The 18,681-nt window shown below is 37.0% G+C and overlaps 1 protein-coding gene across 1 annotated transcript in view; it reads left to right on the forward strand.

Moving 5' to 3' along the window:
• The window catches only part of LOC124897880 (peroxidase 29-like), a 74,653-nt gene that overhangs the window by 22,892 nt on the left and 33,080 nt on the right, over window positions 1-18,681 (forward strand). The window lies entirely within an intron of this gene.

The following is an 18,681-nucleotide window of genomic DNA, read 5'->3' on the forward strand; positions in this document are numbered from 1 at the left end:
ATATTTACACAAGTATAGGCATATATGAAGATATATGTACACATAGTTACACAATGTGCCAAACCATGGAAAAGTGTATAACATGCATTCTCAAATCATTCATTCATGAGACATGGAGTGAAGAACTTTCAATCTTCCACCTTACCAATTTTATAACCTTGAACTTCTTCATTGCATTAGTCAAGAGGATCTGAACCTCAAACCTACTCAACCAATTTAACCAATTTAATCAGTTCAATAGGAATGGAACTCTATCACATGCTTACATATTCAATTAGGCATAGGAATCTACCACATACTTACATATTTAGTCGGGCATAAAACTCTAATCACATGCTCTCACATTCACTCGGTCATAGAACTCTAATTGCATGTTCCCACATTCAATAGAGCATGGAAATCTAATCACATGCTCACACATTCACTTGGGCATGGAACTCTAATCATATGCTCCCACATTCAACTGGGCATGGAACTCTAATCGCATGCCGATTTATAAGGTGAGGTATTTTAACCTCAAGAGATCTCTTTAAGTAAGGGAATCCAACCATAAGCCATTAGATGAGGGAGTTTAACCACATCCTTAGATGATGGACTTTAACCACAAGTCATTAGACGAGAAACACTAAACACGAGTCATATTATTACTGTCATTAGTCAACATTTGAACTCCTAACACATCAGTTCATGCATTAACATTCATACAATTCATTTTGACATTTAAGGGCTTAAACCCATTTAGGTAATTCTATCCACTAAGGCTAGATATCAACACCATATACAACCACATGGTCTTTTCCGACCCGATTAGCCATTAATTATATATATAGGCCTAAGGCCTTAGTTAACAACATGATGCAAGTTCATTTACAGTCATCAAGACCTCTACAAACCTATCATTCTTCATTAACATTTCTATACCATACTTTTGTCCAGCTCACAATTTCAAGTTAAAGCTTAGGGAATTAAACCCCTTTCTTATCCATCAAAACAACATGATCACAATTCAACTAATTACATGGATAACAACATAATCACTATACTAATTATCAACCATTCAAACTTATAGGGCCATTACACCAGCTAAAGTCATAAGCTAATTCATTATGTGATTAGCAATGTTCTTATCAACCATTTACCAATCATTCACAAGCATTTAGTTATTATCATATCTCATTCATGTTCACTAGACCAATGTCATAGATACATATTTGACCTTCACACAACCATTTAACTACTAATCATTTCACTGGACTAAATGCCTTAATTTAATTCAATTTACGGTCATCAAGACCCACACAACTATTCACATTTCATAAGCAAACTTAAACCATATTCTCACCACATTTTAGTTTAACACATTATTCAAACTCAATTTTGTGTTTAGGATCTCTAATCCCTTATTATCCATCTATCAATAAGGTCATTAATTATACAATACATGGCTCACAATACCTTCACAATATCATTTATCTATCATTCAAGCTTATTGGGCCATTGCCCTAGTTCAAAACATCACCAATATGTGACTAGACAGTTTATTTAGACATTTTCACAAACACCTTATGATCTTACCTTTAACAAGGTTATTCTCATGGTAGAAATCATCAAGATTAGGGTTACTCAAGACCCTCATGTCAAAACACATACAACAAGCGTCCACATGTGAAAATCATCATCATTAATGAGAATCAACATTATTCATCATTAGGCACAAAACCTTTTTTATTTGATTTCAAAATCACCATGTACACTTACTAATCCAAGTGTGAAGTACATGGTTCTAGAGTTATTTAACAAGGGGAAGAGTTACATTCCTTAAACAAGATGATCCACCAAGAACTTGACTCTTCTTTGTCTTATAGATGAGCACCCTTCAAACCCTAGCCTCCAATCTTGCTTAAAGAAACTTTGAGAGTATTTAAGAGGGATTTTAGGATGTTAGATACACAAAAATATGTTTAAGGAGGCCATATACACTTATATAGTTAAGGGAATTAGGGTTTAGGGGGTAGGAAATGACCACAAGGACCTTAGGTAAAAGTTGGAAAATGAACCCGTCCAGGGGTATGACTCACCATACGACTTACTAAAGGAATCGTACCCTAGGTTACGAGTGGTACCCTGGCTTGTACCCTAGGCTTTTCCTAGGTCACACATACTATTAAGGGTAGCACCATACACCCTTGAGTTGTATCCAAAGGGTACGACTCACCCCTAACTCGTATGCTTCACTCGTAACAAAAATAGTCCACTCCAAGCTAAAATCTCACTCCATACGACTCACGTAGGTATAGCTCGTATTCTTAGGTACGATTGAGGAGGGGTCACTCATATAGAAAAACAAATTCCACCCACATAGGTTACTCAAGGTACGTGATGTGAGGGGACAGTGGATACAACCCATATCCAAGGGGTACGGTGGCTTGTCCAATCGTATCTTGGACAACATGCTCAAAACCCAAAAGTTTTTGCAAGGCCAAGATCTTGGGTGTTCTAGTCTCCCCCACTTAGGATCATTCATCCTTGAATGACGGTAAGGCAAGAATAAACACAAGTTAACACGTTAGCACCCATTAGCATAACCTTCAAACAAGTTAGGAAAAAGCACATAACAAAGATACAACACAAAACATATCATGATCATCTTCAATCGTCCATTTTATTTTATCAACTTTTAGGATCCAAACCCATTATTTATCAAAACACTAGATCAATTCAAGGCTTAGGGACTTGAGCGCATTGCCAATCTAAGATCCTCACCGGGGTCTCCTCACAAGACAAGGAACCCAAAAATATCAATGTCCTCTAAGGAAACGACCAATAAGGGATCACCTATGCATCTTTGCAATATAGAGACATGGAAAATCGGAGAAAATAGAGTTCAAACAAGGAAGTAACTCCAACTCATAGACAATATTGCAAACTCCTTTCAAGACCAGATAGGGACCAACATAACGGGGACTAAGCTTCCCCTTTTTATCGACTCGCATCACTCCCTTCATAGAAGACACCTTCAGAAATACACAATCACCAATACTAAACTCTAAATTCCTATGCCACGCATTCGCATAGCACTTTTGGCGACTTTGAGTAATTTTTAACCTATTACAAATTATCGTCACCTTTTTCTAAGGCTTGGTTAACTAAATTAGGGTCAAGTAACTTAACCTTACCAACTCCACATCATCAAATGGGAGGACAACATCTCCTACCATACAATGCCTTAAAAGGTGCCCTATAATCTCCCCCACTTAGGGACTTCTACATTTCCCATTTTAAAATATCACCATACTCCCCGAGCCACTATCCAACCCAAAGAGGGTCACGGAGGATCTAAGGCATAAGAACCACTCACGCCACTCAAGGAAAGACCCTCATCAGAGACACGACACTTTAGGTATGAAGTACTTTATTGCAACCACCTTGGTAACAATTGAGACCCATCCCAACACGACATACCAGAGAAGGACTCCTTAGGACTAGGCATCGGAAAATACACCACCGTATACCTTTTGGGGATCTACCATGATCCCTTCACTAGAGATAGATAATAGGACCAAGAAAAGATACGACTTTTAACCAAAACTAACACTTGGAGAACTTGTCATACAAACGATGATCCTTTAAAGTTTGCAACACGGCACAGAGGTGTTCTACATAATCCACCTTACTTTTAGAATAGACTAAGATATCATCAATGAAGACAATGACAAACATGTCCAAGAAAGGATGAAAGACCCTATTTATCATGTTCACGAATGTTCTCGGGGCATTGGTCAACCCAAAATACATGACAAAAAACTCATAGTGACCATACCAAGTTCTAAAGGTAGTCTTAGGGATATCCACATCTCTAATTTTGAAGTCGATGATAACCCGACCTAAGATTAATTTTTATTTTGAGAAACACTTTGCACCCTGAAGTTAATCAAAAAATCATCGAATCTAGGGAGAGGACACTTATTCATTAAGGTCACTTAGTTCAACTAGCAGAAATCAATGCACATACGAAGGGAACCTCCTTCTTGTGCAAAAATAACATGGGTGCACCTCCTTGAAATCTACTTTTGGGCCTTAAGATAAGAAATGAATCTTCCCCTAGGCACCAAAGAATCACCTTCCCATGTAATAATCGGATCATTAGGAAATTTAAACATGACCTTGTGGTCCGACAATCTAAGGAAGCATAACATGAATGCAACTAATCCAACCCCCAGAATGACATCAATATTAATCACATCCAACTTTAATAACTTTACGAGAGGCTTTCCATCACCAACAGATACTGTACACCTCCTATAGACCCTTTTATTAACCACAGATCCTTTTATCGAGGTAGAAATAGAAAAGGAACCGACGGACTCTCATGACCAAAACCAAGATACATAGACACATACGGGGTTATATCAGAAAGAGTAAACCCAGGGTCATGAAAATAATACTCATCACAAGAGGAAAGTTTCAACATACCCTTGTTAACATTAGAAGGTACCTCAGGCTCCCAATGGATAGTAAAAGAATTGAGATGGCCTCAACCAATGTTGGATCTAGAAGCCGCACCCCTTGGTGCAAAATCTAGAAAAGTGGCAATCAACATCATTTCTGCCGAAGCGGCGGTCATTATAGGACACTCCCATTGCATGTGACCTAATTGACCATATTTAAAACAATAATTTCTCTCTTCCTTACAACAACCATGGTGTGATCGATCATAAAACCAACAAAAAGGATAGGTGAATGTGGATTGGGCCCTGCCATCCTGATGTTAGGCATTTTATGCCCTGTGAACATTACCAACCTGAAAATGCCCACCTCTCAACGGGTTCGGATAGGGAGCACTAGTCATGGAATGGAGGCTAGGACCTACCCAATACCTCCTCTTAGACTATTTTCCACCAATCTGAGCCAATAAAGTAAAAGAGAGACAAAGCCTAACATTTTAAGGCGATTAAGGAGAAATTTCACCCCCAATAGTAGGGTTATTGGGAATAGGTGGAACCCCATACGAACAGTCAGATATCAAGACCCTTGACCGAGTTTAAATCTCAAAAGTCAGATGAGCTTTGTCCATAGTGCCCCCAATTGGGACAGAAAAGTTTGTTTGAACGTCAGAGCTCCTTGGACAGATGATCTAAAATATGAGCAAGTAGAAGTCAGAGGAATCTAAGACCTCTGACTCTATGTAGCTTGAGATTGAAACATAAGAAAGGGAAACATTCCCAAATATCTCAAAGCCCCTCTTTTATAAGTATAGTGTGCTACACACCCATAAAAAAAGCTCCACTTGATACGGATTTATGGACTTCCAACTGACCATGAACCTATGCTCTGATACCAATGTGACAAGCCTCAAAATCGAGCCATGTCATATGGGCACCTCAAGCCCACATGAACCAAAAGTTTCCCTAATAACCTAATCATTATCACAACAACCACAAAGGTTGGGTGAATCCCGACCTTATAATAAGATAGCGGAAATATAAGGCTAATAGGCAATACTTAGACAATATCTAACATTTCATTAAGGTCAGTCTAGCCAATTTACCCAAGTCCACAATCTTCCACAAAACCTCTACCAAATCGAGTAAATAATATGTCGGGACATGCCCCCGACAATAGCCAAGTACCAAACCTATACAAGTCTATGACATAGGATAAAGTGATAATGAAAGGTAGGTCTTTCGGAGTATGAAAGATCACCACTTCAAGGTTAATGCCCGAACCGCTCGAATACCCGATCACTATATAGAAGAAGATGAAGATACTCCAGCCCCTATGCCACGTGGGGACATAGCATCCAAAGACGGTTAGCTGTTGGAAAGCTAGCATGTAACTCAAGAATAAGGATAAAATAGTGCACTTGTTCAATATAGTCAAATCATCATATGCAATCATATTTACACAAGTATGGGCATATATAAAAATACATGTACGCATAGTTACACAATGTGCCAAACCATGGAATGAGCTATAACATGCATTCTGAAATTATTCATTCATTAGAATAGAGTGAAGAACTTTCAATCTTTCACCTTGCAAATTTTATAACCTTGTACTTCTTCTTTGCATTAGTCAGTAAGATCCGAATCTCAAACCTACTCAGCTGATTTAACTGATTTAATTAATTCATTAGGCATGGGACTTTATCACATGCTTACACATTTAATTAGGCATAGGAATCTACCACATGCTTACACATTTAGTCAGGCATGGAACTCTAATCACATGCTCACACATTAACTCGGGCATAGAACTCTAATCACATGCTCCCATATTTAATCAGGCATGAAACTCTAATCACATTCTCACATATTCACTTGGGCATGGAACTCTAATCATATGCTCCCATATTCAATTGGACATTGAACTCTAATCGCATGTTGATTTATAAGGCAAGGTATTTTAATCTCAAGAGATCTCTTTAAGCAAGGGACTCCAACTATAAGCCATTAGATGAGGGACTTTAACCATAAACCCTTAGACGAGGGACTTTAACCACAAGTCCTTAGATGAGGGACTTTAACCACAAGTCCTTAGACAAGGGACTTTAACCACAAGCCATTAGATGAGTGACTTTAGCCACAAGTCATCTTATTACCATCATAAGTAGATAGTTGAACTCTTAACCCATTTGTTCATGCATTAACGTCCATACAATTCATTTTGACATTTAAGGGCTTCAAATCATTTAGGTAATTATAGCCACAAAGGCTACATATCAACACCATAGACAACCATATGATCTTTTCTGACCTGATTAGTCACCAATCATATAGATAGGCCCATGGCCTTTGATCACAACATGATGCAAATTCATTTATGATCATCAAGACCTTTACAATCCAATTATTCTTCATTAACATTATTATACCACACTTTAGTCCCACTCACAATTTTAAGTTCATGCTTAAGGAATTAAACACCTTTCTTAGGCATCAAAAACCCATGATCACAATTCAACTAATTACATGGCTAACAACATAATAACCATACCAATTATCAACCATTCATACTTACAGGGCCATCACACCATCTAAAGTCATAAGCTAACCATATACCAATCATTCACAAGCATTTAGTCATTATCATATCTTATTTATATTCACTAGACCAATGTCATAGATAGATATTTGACTTTCACATAATCATTTAACCATGAATCATTTCAATGGACTAAATGCCTTGAATTAATTTATCATTTAATTCAATTTACGGTCATCAAGACCCATACAACTATTCATATTTCATGAGCAAGATTAAACCACTTTCTCACCATATTTTAGTTCAACACATTATTCAAACTCAATTTCGTGTTTAGGATCTTTAATTCTTTATTAGCCATCTATAAACAAAGTCATCAATTATACAATAAATGGCTCATAATACTTTTAAAATATCATTTATCAATCATTCAAGATTATTGAGCCATAGTCCTAATTAAAAACATCACCAACATGTGACTAGAAATTCATTTAGACATTTTCACAAATACTTTGTGTGCTTACCTTTAACAAGGCTATTCTCATGGTAGAAAATATTAAGATTAGGGTTATTCAAGACCCACATGTAAAACCACATACAATAAGCATCCACATGTACAAATCATTATCATAACAAAAATAGTTCACTCCAAGCTAAGACGTCACTCCATACAACTCACCTAGGTATGACTCGTATACTTAGAGTACGATTGAGGAGGAGTCACTTATATAGGGGACAGAATGCCATCTTTCTAGGCTAATCAAGGTAGGAGAGGGGAGAGGAGAGTGGATACAACCCATATCCAAAAGGTACGAGTGGATTGTCCAATCGTATCTTGGACAACATGGTCAAAAACTAAAAGTTTTTGTAAAGCCAATGTAACGACCTAAAAATTGACGAACTATGTAAGATTTGTGATTTTGTGTGATTTGAATATTTTACCCCCTCTATGTAGTTGTATTATGGTATTTCAGGAGTGTGGGAGTGCTTGACAAGTTTTTTGATGCACTTTGGTATCATTTATTTGATATTGTAGTTTTTGATGGCTTCGAGAGTCTTATTTTAAACTTATGGGGATATGTTTGATCCGTGTAACATATGGCCAAATGGACTGTGCCAGAAGCTCCAAAATATCAATTTTAGGTTGGTTAGACCTTTGGTTTGGGTCCCAGTGCACTTGAGCTTATTTTGACCTATTGATCGATAAGTTGGAAAACTGAAAATATGGGTGTGGGATCCATATTTAATCGAAACGACCTTGGATGGAAATTTCAACTTAGCCAAAAGATCCAGTATGTTGATTTTAGGGTGTTAGCATGTTTGGTATAATTTTACGGCTTTTAAATCTCATTTCGACCCTCGGTTTGGAAAATTAGAATTTCGGATTTTGGGGATTAACTTTCTGAAAATGATGTTTTTTTGAAAATCTGACTTCTCTAACGCATCCGGAATATCGAATTTAGTATGGTTGTATAGTTCATTTGTATGTATAGAACTCCAAATGAATCCCGGACATCTCGTCGAAGTTTAGGGTGCACTTTAAACTCAAAAACAGCAACTTTTTTTAAGCAAGTTCAGATTTCTGCAATATTAAAGCTGTTTAGGGTCATTTGGATCATTTTTTTCATCTTGCCTCTTGAGAGTTAAAAATCCTAAAATAGTGTGGGAGCATAAAAGTAAAGTTTATGAAAGATTGGGAAACTAGATTAACACCTATTTCTTGGTTTTATTATGGATTTAAGGTAAGAATTCACCATTTTCTTAATAATTTCTTGATAAATTTCTCAAAACTCCAAAAATCTTAGGGCTTGATTTTAAACTTCAATTTCACTCCTTTTCACTTGAATAAAGTTTTTATCTTATAATGACTAGTTTTTCACCAATTTAACCATCAAAACAACTTCGATTCTTGATTTTAACCCGAATTTCAAAGATTTTACGCAGCAAAGCTCAAAATTGGTTCTTCTTCGATTTAAACCTTATTTTTTACTCAATTTAACTTGAGTTTTCAGCTGTATGTTCCTAAAAATATGGGAACATATTTTTGAAGTAAAGTTACCTTTTGCCCTTTTTTCGAAAATCCATTTTGGGGGTCCGTTTTGACCCCGAACCAAAAGTAGTCAATAGCGATGTCGTTGTTTTTATTTTGACATTTAGATTTTATATTTGATATTTTTAGTGGAGTTCAAGATTGTTCATAAACAGTAAGGTTGTGGATTCGAAGTGTAGCAGACCGGTTTCGGCTTTTGAGGTAGGTTATAGCTTAACTCTTTCAGATTGGGATGGATAGTAAATGATGATACAAAATACATGTTAAGGTGGAAATAATCATGAAAATGGATATTTTTATGTTGTACCTGTGTGGGTCCTATATCTGATATAATTGTCGAAATTAAGTTATTATGTGATATGTGTGATCGTGTGGGGTCCTATGTGATATTAATAGCCTTAAATACATGTGAATAATTGTATTATGTTGTTAAGATGCTTAATATGGTACCATTGGTGTATTATGATTATATTCATACTTTATTTGACATATGAGACATATGGAAATTCATGAATGAAATTAAAATAATGAGTGAATATTGGTTCACATAGTTGTGGAAATAAATCATTATGGTTGGTTGTGAAAATACTCATTGTGATTGGTTCTGAGCATTACATCCTTATATCATACTCATTCATGAAACATTGGTACCACCGTGGCAACATCTGAGAAACACTGGCAATACTTTTTTAAAACTCTTCTCGAGAGATCTGTCGGGGAAAAGATATTATAACACCTTATAAAACCCTTTCCAAGGGATATTCCAGAAGGAGATATGAGATATATGGATTGTATACAGCTTGACGAACCCCTCAAGGGTCCTGCATTGGTAGGCTTGCTCCGTAGGTGTATACAGAGATTGTACGATGATCCCAGAGGTTATGCGATGACCTCGTAAATCATCATCATCATCATCTTCTTCTTCATCATCATATACATTGCACTTAATTTATTGTGTTGTGTTGTATTGCCATTTTAAATTACCATCTATGTACTTATTGTATCTTCTTTTACTTGTAATTGATGATCTTGTATATGCATGTTCCCCTTGTTCTTATTATATATGATATAATAAATACTTTTGTTCTATCTCTGTGTGATGTTGTAATATATGTGAGATATATTACAAGCGATGTGGGCTACCATTGTGGGATATTTTCTGATTGCAGGTGACATGTCCTTAGTGTATATTTCGTATGCTTTATTTACAACTTTGCTTGGTCAGTCTATGATATCTAATGAGTACAAGTGGACCATACCCATGCCTACTGTGCCCTTTCGGTGCAGGTCCTAGCTCGAGTGTGCCTCAACTTAATTGACTCGCGTGATTGTTGGAGCTTCTAAAGTAGCGGTTGGACATTCATGCATGTGAAGTTCACCTCTATCTTTCTACAGAAGTTATGTCTTTATTAGTATTCAAAGACAGATAATATTCCTTTATGGTTATTTTTTTGATGTATTTGACTCTTAGATTGTACTAGTAGTACTTACACTATTCATACCTAGTTTTGGGCATGATTGGTATTTTGGATAAGTTCATTCTGCATTGTTATGATTACTTATATGGTTCGGCTTCATTCTAGAAGCCTTATCTTGGGATATTTATATTTTGTCCTCTTTTCATATCAGTTTAGGTAATAGGCTTACTTGTCAAGGTGTATCGCGACAAGTGCCATCAAGACCCTTATTTTTTGGGTCGTGACAAATTGATATCAGAGTAGCCAGGTTTTATTGGTCTCAATTGTGTAAGAACGGGATGTCTGATAGAGTCTTGAGGATCGGTACGTAGACGTCTATATCTATCTTCAAGAGGCTATAGGATGTCTTTAGGAAACTTTCCTCATTTTATTATCTATCGTGCGAAGTTATTTCATACCTTATGTTCTGAGTTATGTTTCACTCTTTCTGCACAAATGGTGTGGCTTATATACTATTAGTTGAGAGATACTATGAGAATTTGGTGGATATTGATTGTCGGTTGTAGGCCTATTAATGCTCCTGAGTTGTCATGGGGTCTGTTTGTTGATGCCTTTCTAGAGATATTCGTACCTTATAATTTGAGGGAGCTTATGCGGGATGAGTTGGATTGTTTAGAGAAAGGCTCCATGATAGTTACTGAGTATGAGGCATATTTCCCTGCCTTGTCCAGATATTCCTATGATAGTATTTTCATTGAGTCTGAGAAGACTCAAAAATTTGTGAAAGGTTTAGATATATCCCTTTAGTTGGTAATATCTCAGATAGTTGTGCTTAGGGCTTTCTTTCAGAGTATTGTGGATTATTCTAAGACGACGGAGGGTATTCTTTAAGAATCTCTGGATGGGGCCAAGAAGGTGTGTCATTTTTGTGAGTTTAGATGTTAATATCCCCATGGTAGCAATTTTAGTGGTTCTTGCGGATAGTGTAGGCTAGTATAGGCAGCCTTATAGAGTTCAGGTGTTAGACCTTCTAGTTCAGCAGTTCAGGATAGCTTTTTGGGCCTAGTTTTTCCTTCTCCTATTGAGACTAGTCATAGAGGTTTCTATGTGTCTGATGAGACTGGTCATGTGTCCAAGAACTATCCTCATTGTGTGTTTAGAGCTATTTTTATTTTAGCTGCGAGGGGTAGGGGGTGCTACTAGAGGTACAAGGGGCAGAGCTAGTAGAGCTCATGGGGGTAGTCGTGGGGCCACTTAAGCAGTTGGTGGTCGTGGTCTGTGTTATGCTATACCAGCCATACCTGAGGCAGAGGCTTCTGATATAATGATTATAGGTATCGTCCCTATTTGTTTCAAACCTGAATCTATATTATTTGGTCCCTATCAATTTTCTCCTATGTGTTTGTGTATTTTGCTTTAGGTTTTAATCCTATTAGTGAGCCTCTTTCCATGCCTATTAGTGTATCTACCTTGATATATGATTCTTTAGTGGTGAATAGGGTGCACCAATCTTGTGTTGTGACTTTTGTCGGGTGTGAGACTTTGGTAGATTTACTTGTATTAGATATGACCAATTTTGATGTTATTTTAGGCATGGATTGGTTGGCTCCTTATCATGCTATCTTAGATTGTTTTGCTAAGACTGTGACTTTAGCTTTACCGGGTGTGCTAAGAATAGCTTTAAAGGGTGCGCTTCGTTCGGGTCCTAGACCTTTTGTTCAGGCTCATAAATTGGTTGAGAAGGGGTGTTTATCTTACTTGGCCCATATTTATGGCACCAGTATTGTTTTGCCTCTTTTCTTAGATTCTGTGTGTGTTGTTTGTAAGTTTATAAATGTATTCTCTACGGACTTGCCTGGTATGCCTCCGAATTGAGATATTGATTTCAGTATTGATGTTGAGCCGGGCACTAAGACTATTTCTATTCTTTCTTATAGGATAGCCTCAACAGAGTTGAAAGAACTAAAGGAACAGTTGTAGGATTTGATGGATAAGGGATTTTTCTAACCAAGTGTTTTACCTTGGGGTGCACCTATCATCTTATTTGTGAAGAAAAAAAGATCGGTAATGTATTGATTATCAGCAGTTAAATAAGGTGACGGTTAAGAATAAGTGTCCTTTTCTTTGTATTAATGATTTTTTTATAAGCTTCGACTGTTGTAGTGTTTTCAAAGATTGATTTGAGGTTCGATTATCATCCATTGAGGATAAGAGCTTTAGATATTTCAAAGACAGCTTTTCAGACTCCATATGGTCATTATGAGTTCTTGGTCATGTCTTTTGGGTTAACTAATGCCCTTGCTGCATTCGTGGAGTTGGTGAACCGGGTGTTTCGATGGTATTTTGACTCCTTTATTTTTGTATTTACAGATGATATTTTGGTTTATTTGGAGTATTTGTGGATTGTTCTTCAGAGATTGGGGGATGGGAAGTTGTATGCAATGTTCTCTAAGTATGAGTTTTGGTTGGAATCTGTTTCTTTCTTGGATCATGTGGTGTCTAAGAAAAGTATTATGATTGATCCAGCCAAGGTTGCAGCGGTTCATGATTGGGCTAGACCTACTTCGCCCATCGAGATTTGGAGTTTTGTTAGCTTGGTGAGTTATTATCGGCGTTTTGTTAAGGGCTTTTCATCCATTGCAGCTCCATTGACTAAGTTGACTTAGAAGAAGATTTTCTTCTAGTGTTCTGATGTTGCAAGCATCCAAAATCTCAAGGATTTAATTGACTTCAACTGCTACATTGGCTTTGCCCAAGGAGAGCATGGGCTTTTTTGTATTTTGTGATGCTTTCAGTATTGGTTTGGGTGTTTTGTTGATGTAGGAAGGCAAGGTGATTGTGTATATGTCTCATCAGTTGAAGACTCATGAGAGAAAATATAGACTCATGAGAGAAAATATCTTACCCATGATTTAAAGTTGTGTGTAGTTGTGTTTGGTTTGAAGGTGTGGAGACACTACTTGTATGAAGTCCATTGCAAGATCTTCTCAGATCATCGTAGCCTTTAGTACCTCTTTACCCAGCGAGATCTTTATATGAGGCAACACTGTTGGCTTGAGTTGCTTAAGCATTATGACTTGACAATTCTCTACCGTTCGGGCAAGGCTAATATGGATATGGATGCCTTGAGCCGAAAGTCGACTAGCATGGGTAGCTTGGCGCATCTTTTGACCAGGAGATGACTTTGGCCTTAGAGGTTCAGTCTTTAGCTAAACATATCGTTAGGCTTAATAATTTGGGGCAGATTCAAGCTCATCAGTCTGATGATGTTGGATTGAGGTTGATTTGAAATAAAGTGTTGAATGGGGAGGATAAGGAAGCCTCACTTGATTCAGATAGAGTTTTGAGAGTTGGGGGCCGAGTTTATGTACTAAGAGCGGGTGACTGGATTAGGTTGATCTTGGAAAAGGCCCATTGTTCAAGATATTTAATCCATCCAAGTATGACAAGATGTATCATGATTTAAGGCAACACTACTGGTGGGGTGGTATGAGGCGATATATGGCATATTTTATTGCTCGTTGCCTATGTTGTCAGCAGTTGGAGATCGAGCATATGAGAACTGGTGGATTGCTTCAGAGTTTACCCATTCTCGAGTAGAAGTGGGAATGAATCACCATGGACTTTTTGACTGGTTCGCTTCATACATCTTATAGTTCTGACAGTGCTTGGGTCATCGTGGATCGATTAACCAAGTCAGCTCATTTTATTTCGATTTTGGTCTCTTTCAATGCTGGGAGGTTATCCCTTATCTTTATTTGTGAGACTGTATGTTTGCATGGTGTGTCGGTGTCCATTATTTCAAAGCAAGGTTTTGTGTTCATATCTCACTTTTGGAAGACTTTTTAGGATGAGTTGGGTACTCTGGTTGATCTTAGCATAGCATTTCACCCCAAACTGATGGCCAGTCAGAGCGGACTATCTAGGTTTTGGAATATGCTCTGCTCATGTGTGATGGATTTTGGTGGCCAATAGGAGCAGCATTTGGCTTTATTAGAGTTTACATATAATAATAGCTACCATTTCAATATTGATATTGCTCCTTTTGAGGAGTTGTAGGGTAGGAGTTGTCGCTCCTCAGTGGATTGGTTTGATGTTTCAAAAATAAGACCTCGATGTACGAACTTGCTTCGTGAGTCTTGGGATAGAGTCTGGGTCATTCAGGATAGACTTAGAGCAGCTCAGAGTAGGCAAAAGTGATATGTTGATCGTAAACTTTATGCCTTGATATTTAGTGTTGGTGATGTGTCTTGCTTCGAGTTTCACTCATGAAGAGTGTGATGAGGTTTGGGAAGAGGGGCAAGCTTAGCCCCAAATATATTGTTCCATTAGAGATTCTTTGAACGGTTGGTGATGTGGATTATGAGTTAGCTTTGCCCCCTGATCTATCAGCTGTTCATCCAGTTTTTCACGTTTGTATACTTCGTCTCTATATTCTTGATGAGTCTCATGTCATTCATTGGGAGTCAGTTCAGTTAGATGAGTGGTTGCCCTTTGTTGAGGAGTCAATTTCCATTTTGGCTAGGGATATTAGGCGGTTGCGCTCTAGAGTTATCCCTGTGGTTAAGGTCCAGTGGCGACATCGACCTATAGATGAGGCTACTTAGGAGGTTGAGTCTGATATGCATAGTTTTTATCCCTAACTCTTTGTAGATTCGGGTAGTTCTTTTCCCTTAGTTCGAGGACGAACTAGATTTTTAGTGGAGGATGATATAACGATCTAAAAATTTGATGAAATATGTGAAATTTGTCCTTTTGTGTAATTTGACTATTTTACTCCTCTCTATAGTTGTATTATGGTATTCTGGAGTGTGGGAGTGCTTGACATGTTTTTCGATGCACTTTGGTATCATTTATGCGATATTGTGATTTTTTATGGCTTCGAGAGCCTTATTTCAGACTTATGGAGATCTCTTTTGATCTGTGCGAAGGATGGCCGAATAGACTGTACCAGCAGCTCTGGAATAACAATTTTAGGCTGGATAGACCTTTGGTTCGGGTCCCGGTACAGCCGAGCTCATTTCGACCTATTGATCAAAAAGTTGAAAAATTGAAAATATAGGTATGGGACCCATGTTTGATCAAAACGACCTTGGATGAAAATTTCAACTTTACCAACAGATCCAGAATGTCGATTCTAGGGTTTTAGCATGTTTGGTATGATTTTAAGGCTTTTGAATCTCATTTCGACCCTTGGTTTGGAAAATTATGATTTCGAGTTTCGGAGGTCAACTTTACGAAAATGATATTTTTTTGAAAATCTGACTTCGCCAGCACATCCGGAACATCGAATTTAGTAAGGCTGCATAGTTTATTTGTATGTATCGGACTCTGAACGAATCCTGAGCACCCGATCGAAGTCTGGCGTGGACTTTTAAAAAAACAGCTTTTTTTAAACTGGTGCAGATTTCTGCAATATTAAAGCTGTTTGGGGTCATTTTGATCATTTTTTTCATATTGTCTCTTGAGATTTAACCCTAAAATAGTATGGGAGCTTAAAAGTAAAGTTGGTGAGAGTTTGAGAAGCTAGATTAACACCTATTTCTTTGTTTTATTACGGATTTAAGGTAAGAATTCACCATTTTCTTAGTAATATCTTGATAAATTTCTCAAAACTCCAAAAATCATAGGGCTTGATTTTAAACTTCAATTTCACTCCTTTTCACTTGAATAAAATTTTTATCTTCTAATGACTAGTTTTTCATCAATTTAACCATCAAAACAACTTTGATTCTTGATTTTAACCCGAATTTCAAAGATTTTACCCGGTAAAGCTCAAAAATGGTTTTTCTTCGATTTGAACCTCATTTTTACTCGATTTAACTTGAATTTTCAGCTGTAGGTTCCTAAAAATATGAGGGACATATTTTTAAATTAAAGTTACGATTTTTTCCTTCTTTTTCAGAAACCTATTACGGGGGTCCGTTTTGACTCCAAACCAAAAGTAGTCAATATAGATGTCGTTGGTTTTGTTTTTATGTGTAGATTTTATATTTGATATTTCTAGTGAAGTTTGAGATTATTCGTAAAAATTAAGGTCATGGGTTGAAGTATAGCAGACCGGTTCAAGCTTTTGAGGTAGGTTATAGTTTAACTCTTTCAGACTGGGTTGGGTAGTAACTGATGGTACAAAATGCATGTTAAGGGTGGGAACTAATCATGAAAATATCTATTTATGTGTTGTGCCCGTGTGGGGGGCCTATATATGAAGTAATTGTCAAAATTGAGTTATTACGTGATATGTGTGACTGTGTGGGGTCCTATATGATATTAATAGCCTCGAATACATGTGAATAATTATATTGTATTATTAAGATGCTTAATATGGTACCATTAGTGTATTGTGATTATATTCATACTTTATTTGGCATATGAGACATGTGGAAATTCGTGAATAAAACTAAAAATAATGAGTGAATATTGGCTTACATAGTTGTCGAAATAAATCATTGTGGTTGGTTGTGAAAATACCCATTACAATTGGTTGTGAGCATTACATCCTCATATCATACTCATTCATGAAACATTGGTACCACCATGACAATATCTGAGAAACACTAGCAACACATTTTTAAAACCCTCTCCTAGGGATGTGTCGGGAAGGAGATATTATGACACCTTATAAAACCATTTCCGAGGGATATGCTGTAAAGGAGATATGAGATGTGTGGATTATATACAGGTTGATGAATCCCCCATGGGTCCAGCGTTGGGAGGCTTGCCTCTGTAGGTGTATATTGAGATTGTGCGATAATCTCGGAGGTTGTGCGATGACCTCGTGCATCACCATCATCATCTTTATCATCATATACATTGCACTTACTTTATTGTGTTATGTTGTGTTGTATTGCCATATTAACTTGTTATCTATGTATTTATCATTTTTTCTTTTACTTGTAATTGATTATCTTGTATATGCATGTTCCCCTTGTTCTTCTTATATATGATATAATCGTACTTTTGTTCTATCTTGATGTGATGTTTCAATATATGTGAGATATATTAGAACTATTAGTGCAAGCGGTATGGACTACCATAGTGGGATATTTTCTGATTCCAGGTGATGTACCCTTAGTGTATATTTTGTATGCTTTATTTATTACTTTGCATAGTTGGCCTATGATACCTAATGAGTACAAATGGACCGTACACATGCCTACCGCGCCTTTTTCGTGGAAGGCCTAGCTTGAGTGTGCCTCAGGTTGATTGACTCGGGAGATTATTATAGCTTCGAGGGTAGCGGTTGGACATTCATGTGTCCGAAGTTCACCTCTATCTTTCTATAGTAGTTATGTCTTGATTAGTATTTAGAGACAGATATTATTCCTTTATGGTTAATTTTTTGATGTATTTGACTCTTGGATTGTATTAGTAGTTTTTAAACTATTGACACCTGGTTTTGGGCATGATTGGTAATTTGAATAAGTTCATTCTGCATTGTTATGATTACTTATATAGTACAGCTTCATTCTAGAACCTTATCTTGGGATATTTCTGTCTTTTCCTCTTTTTGTATCGGTTTGGGTGATAGGCTTACTTGTCAAGGTGCACATGACAAGTGCCATCATGACCCTCATTTTTGGGTCGTGACAGCCAAGATCTTAGGTGTTTCAACCTCCTTTGAAGTGGCATGTTATTATGTTGTAGGTTGTCACTTCTTTTACAGTGATATGTTATCATGTCATGGATTATCACCTCTATGAGAGTAATACACTATTATATTATGGATTATCACCTCTTTTAGAGTGGTATGCTATTATATTATAGATCATCACCTCCTTCAGAGTGAAATATTACTATGTTGTGGACTGTCACCTCCTTCAGAGTGGCATGTCATTATTTTATAAACTATCACCTCCTTTAGAGTGACATGTTATTATATAGATTGTACCTACTTCAGCGTGATATGTGATGTCCCCTAAAACTATACCCTCCAAGAAGATATACTATGGTCGATGTCAAATATAGTTACTCAACTAGGTTTGGGTACGATCCTACAGGGAATAGGTCAAATTCGTCTCTCAAACTTGCTGAAGTAGCCAAAAGTACTGAAAAGTAAATAGGGGGATTTTGTATAAAATAGTAACAAGTTGTGAATGTTTTTGGTTGTAGACAATCTGAGATGAACACTAAGACTATGTTCCCCTTGGCTTTCTAATTCGATAGGTTTCTCGTCCTCAATCCATCTTTCTCATCTCACTACCACACATGCAGAATCTGACAAGCTAG

Source organism: Capsicum annuum, chromosome 1 (genome assembly GCF_002878395.1).
Source record: "Capsicum annuum cultivar UCD-10X-F1 chromosome 1, UCD10Xv1.1, whole genome shotgun sequence".
NCBI lineage: Eukaryota > Viridiplantae > Streptophyta > Magnoliopsida > Solanales > Solanaceae > Capsicum > Capsicum annuum.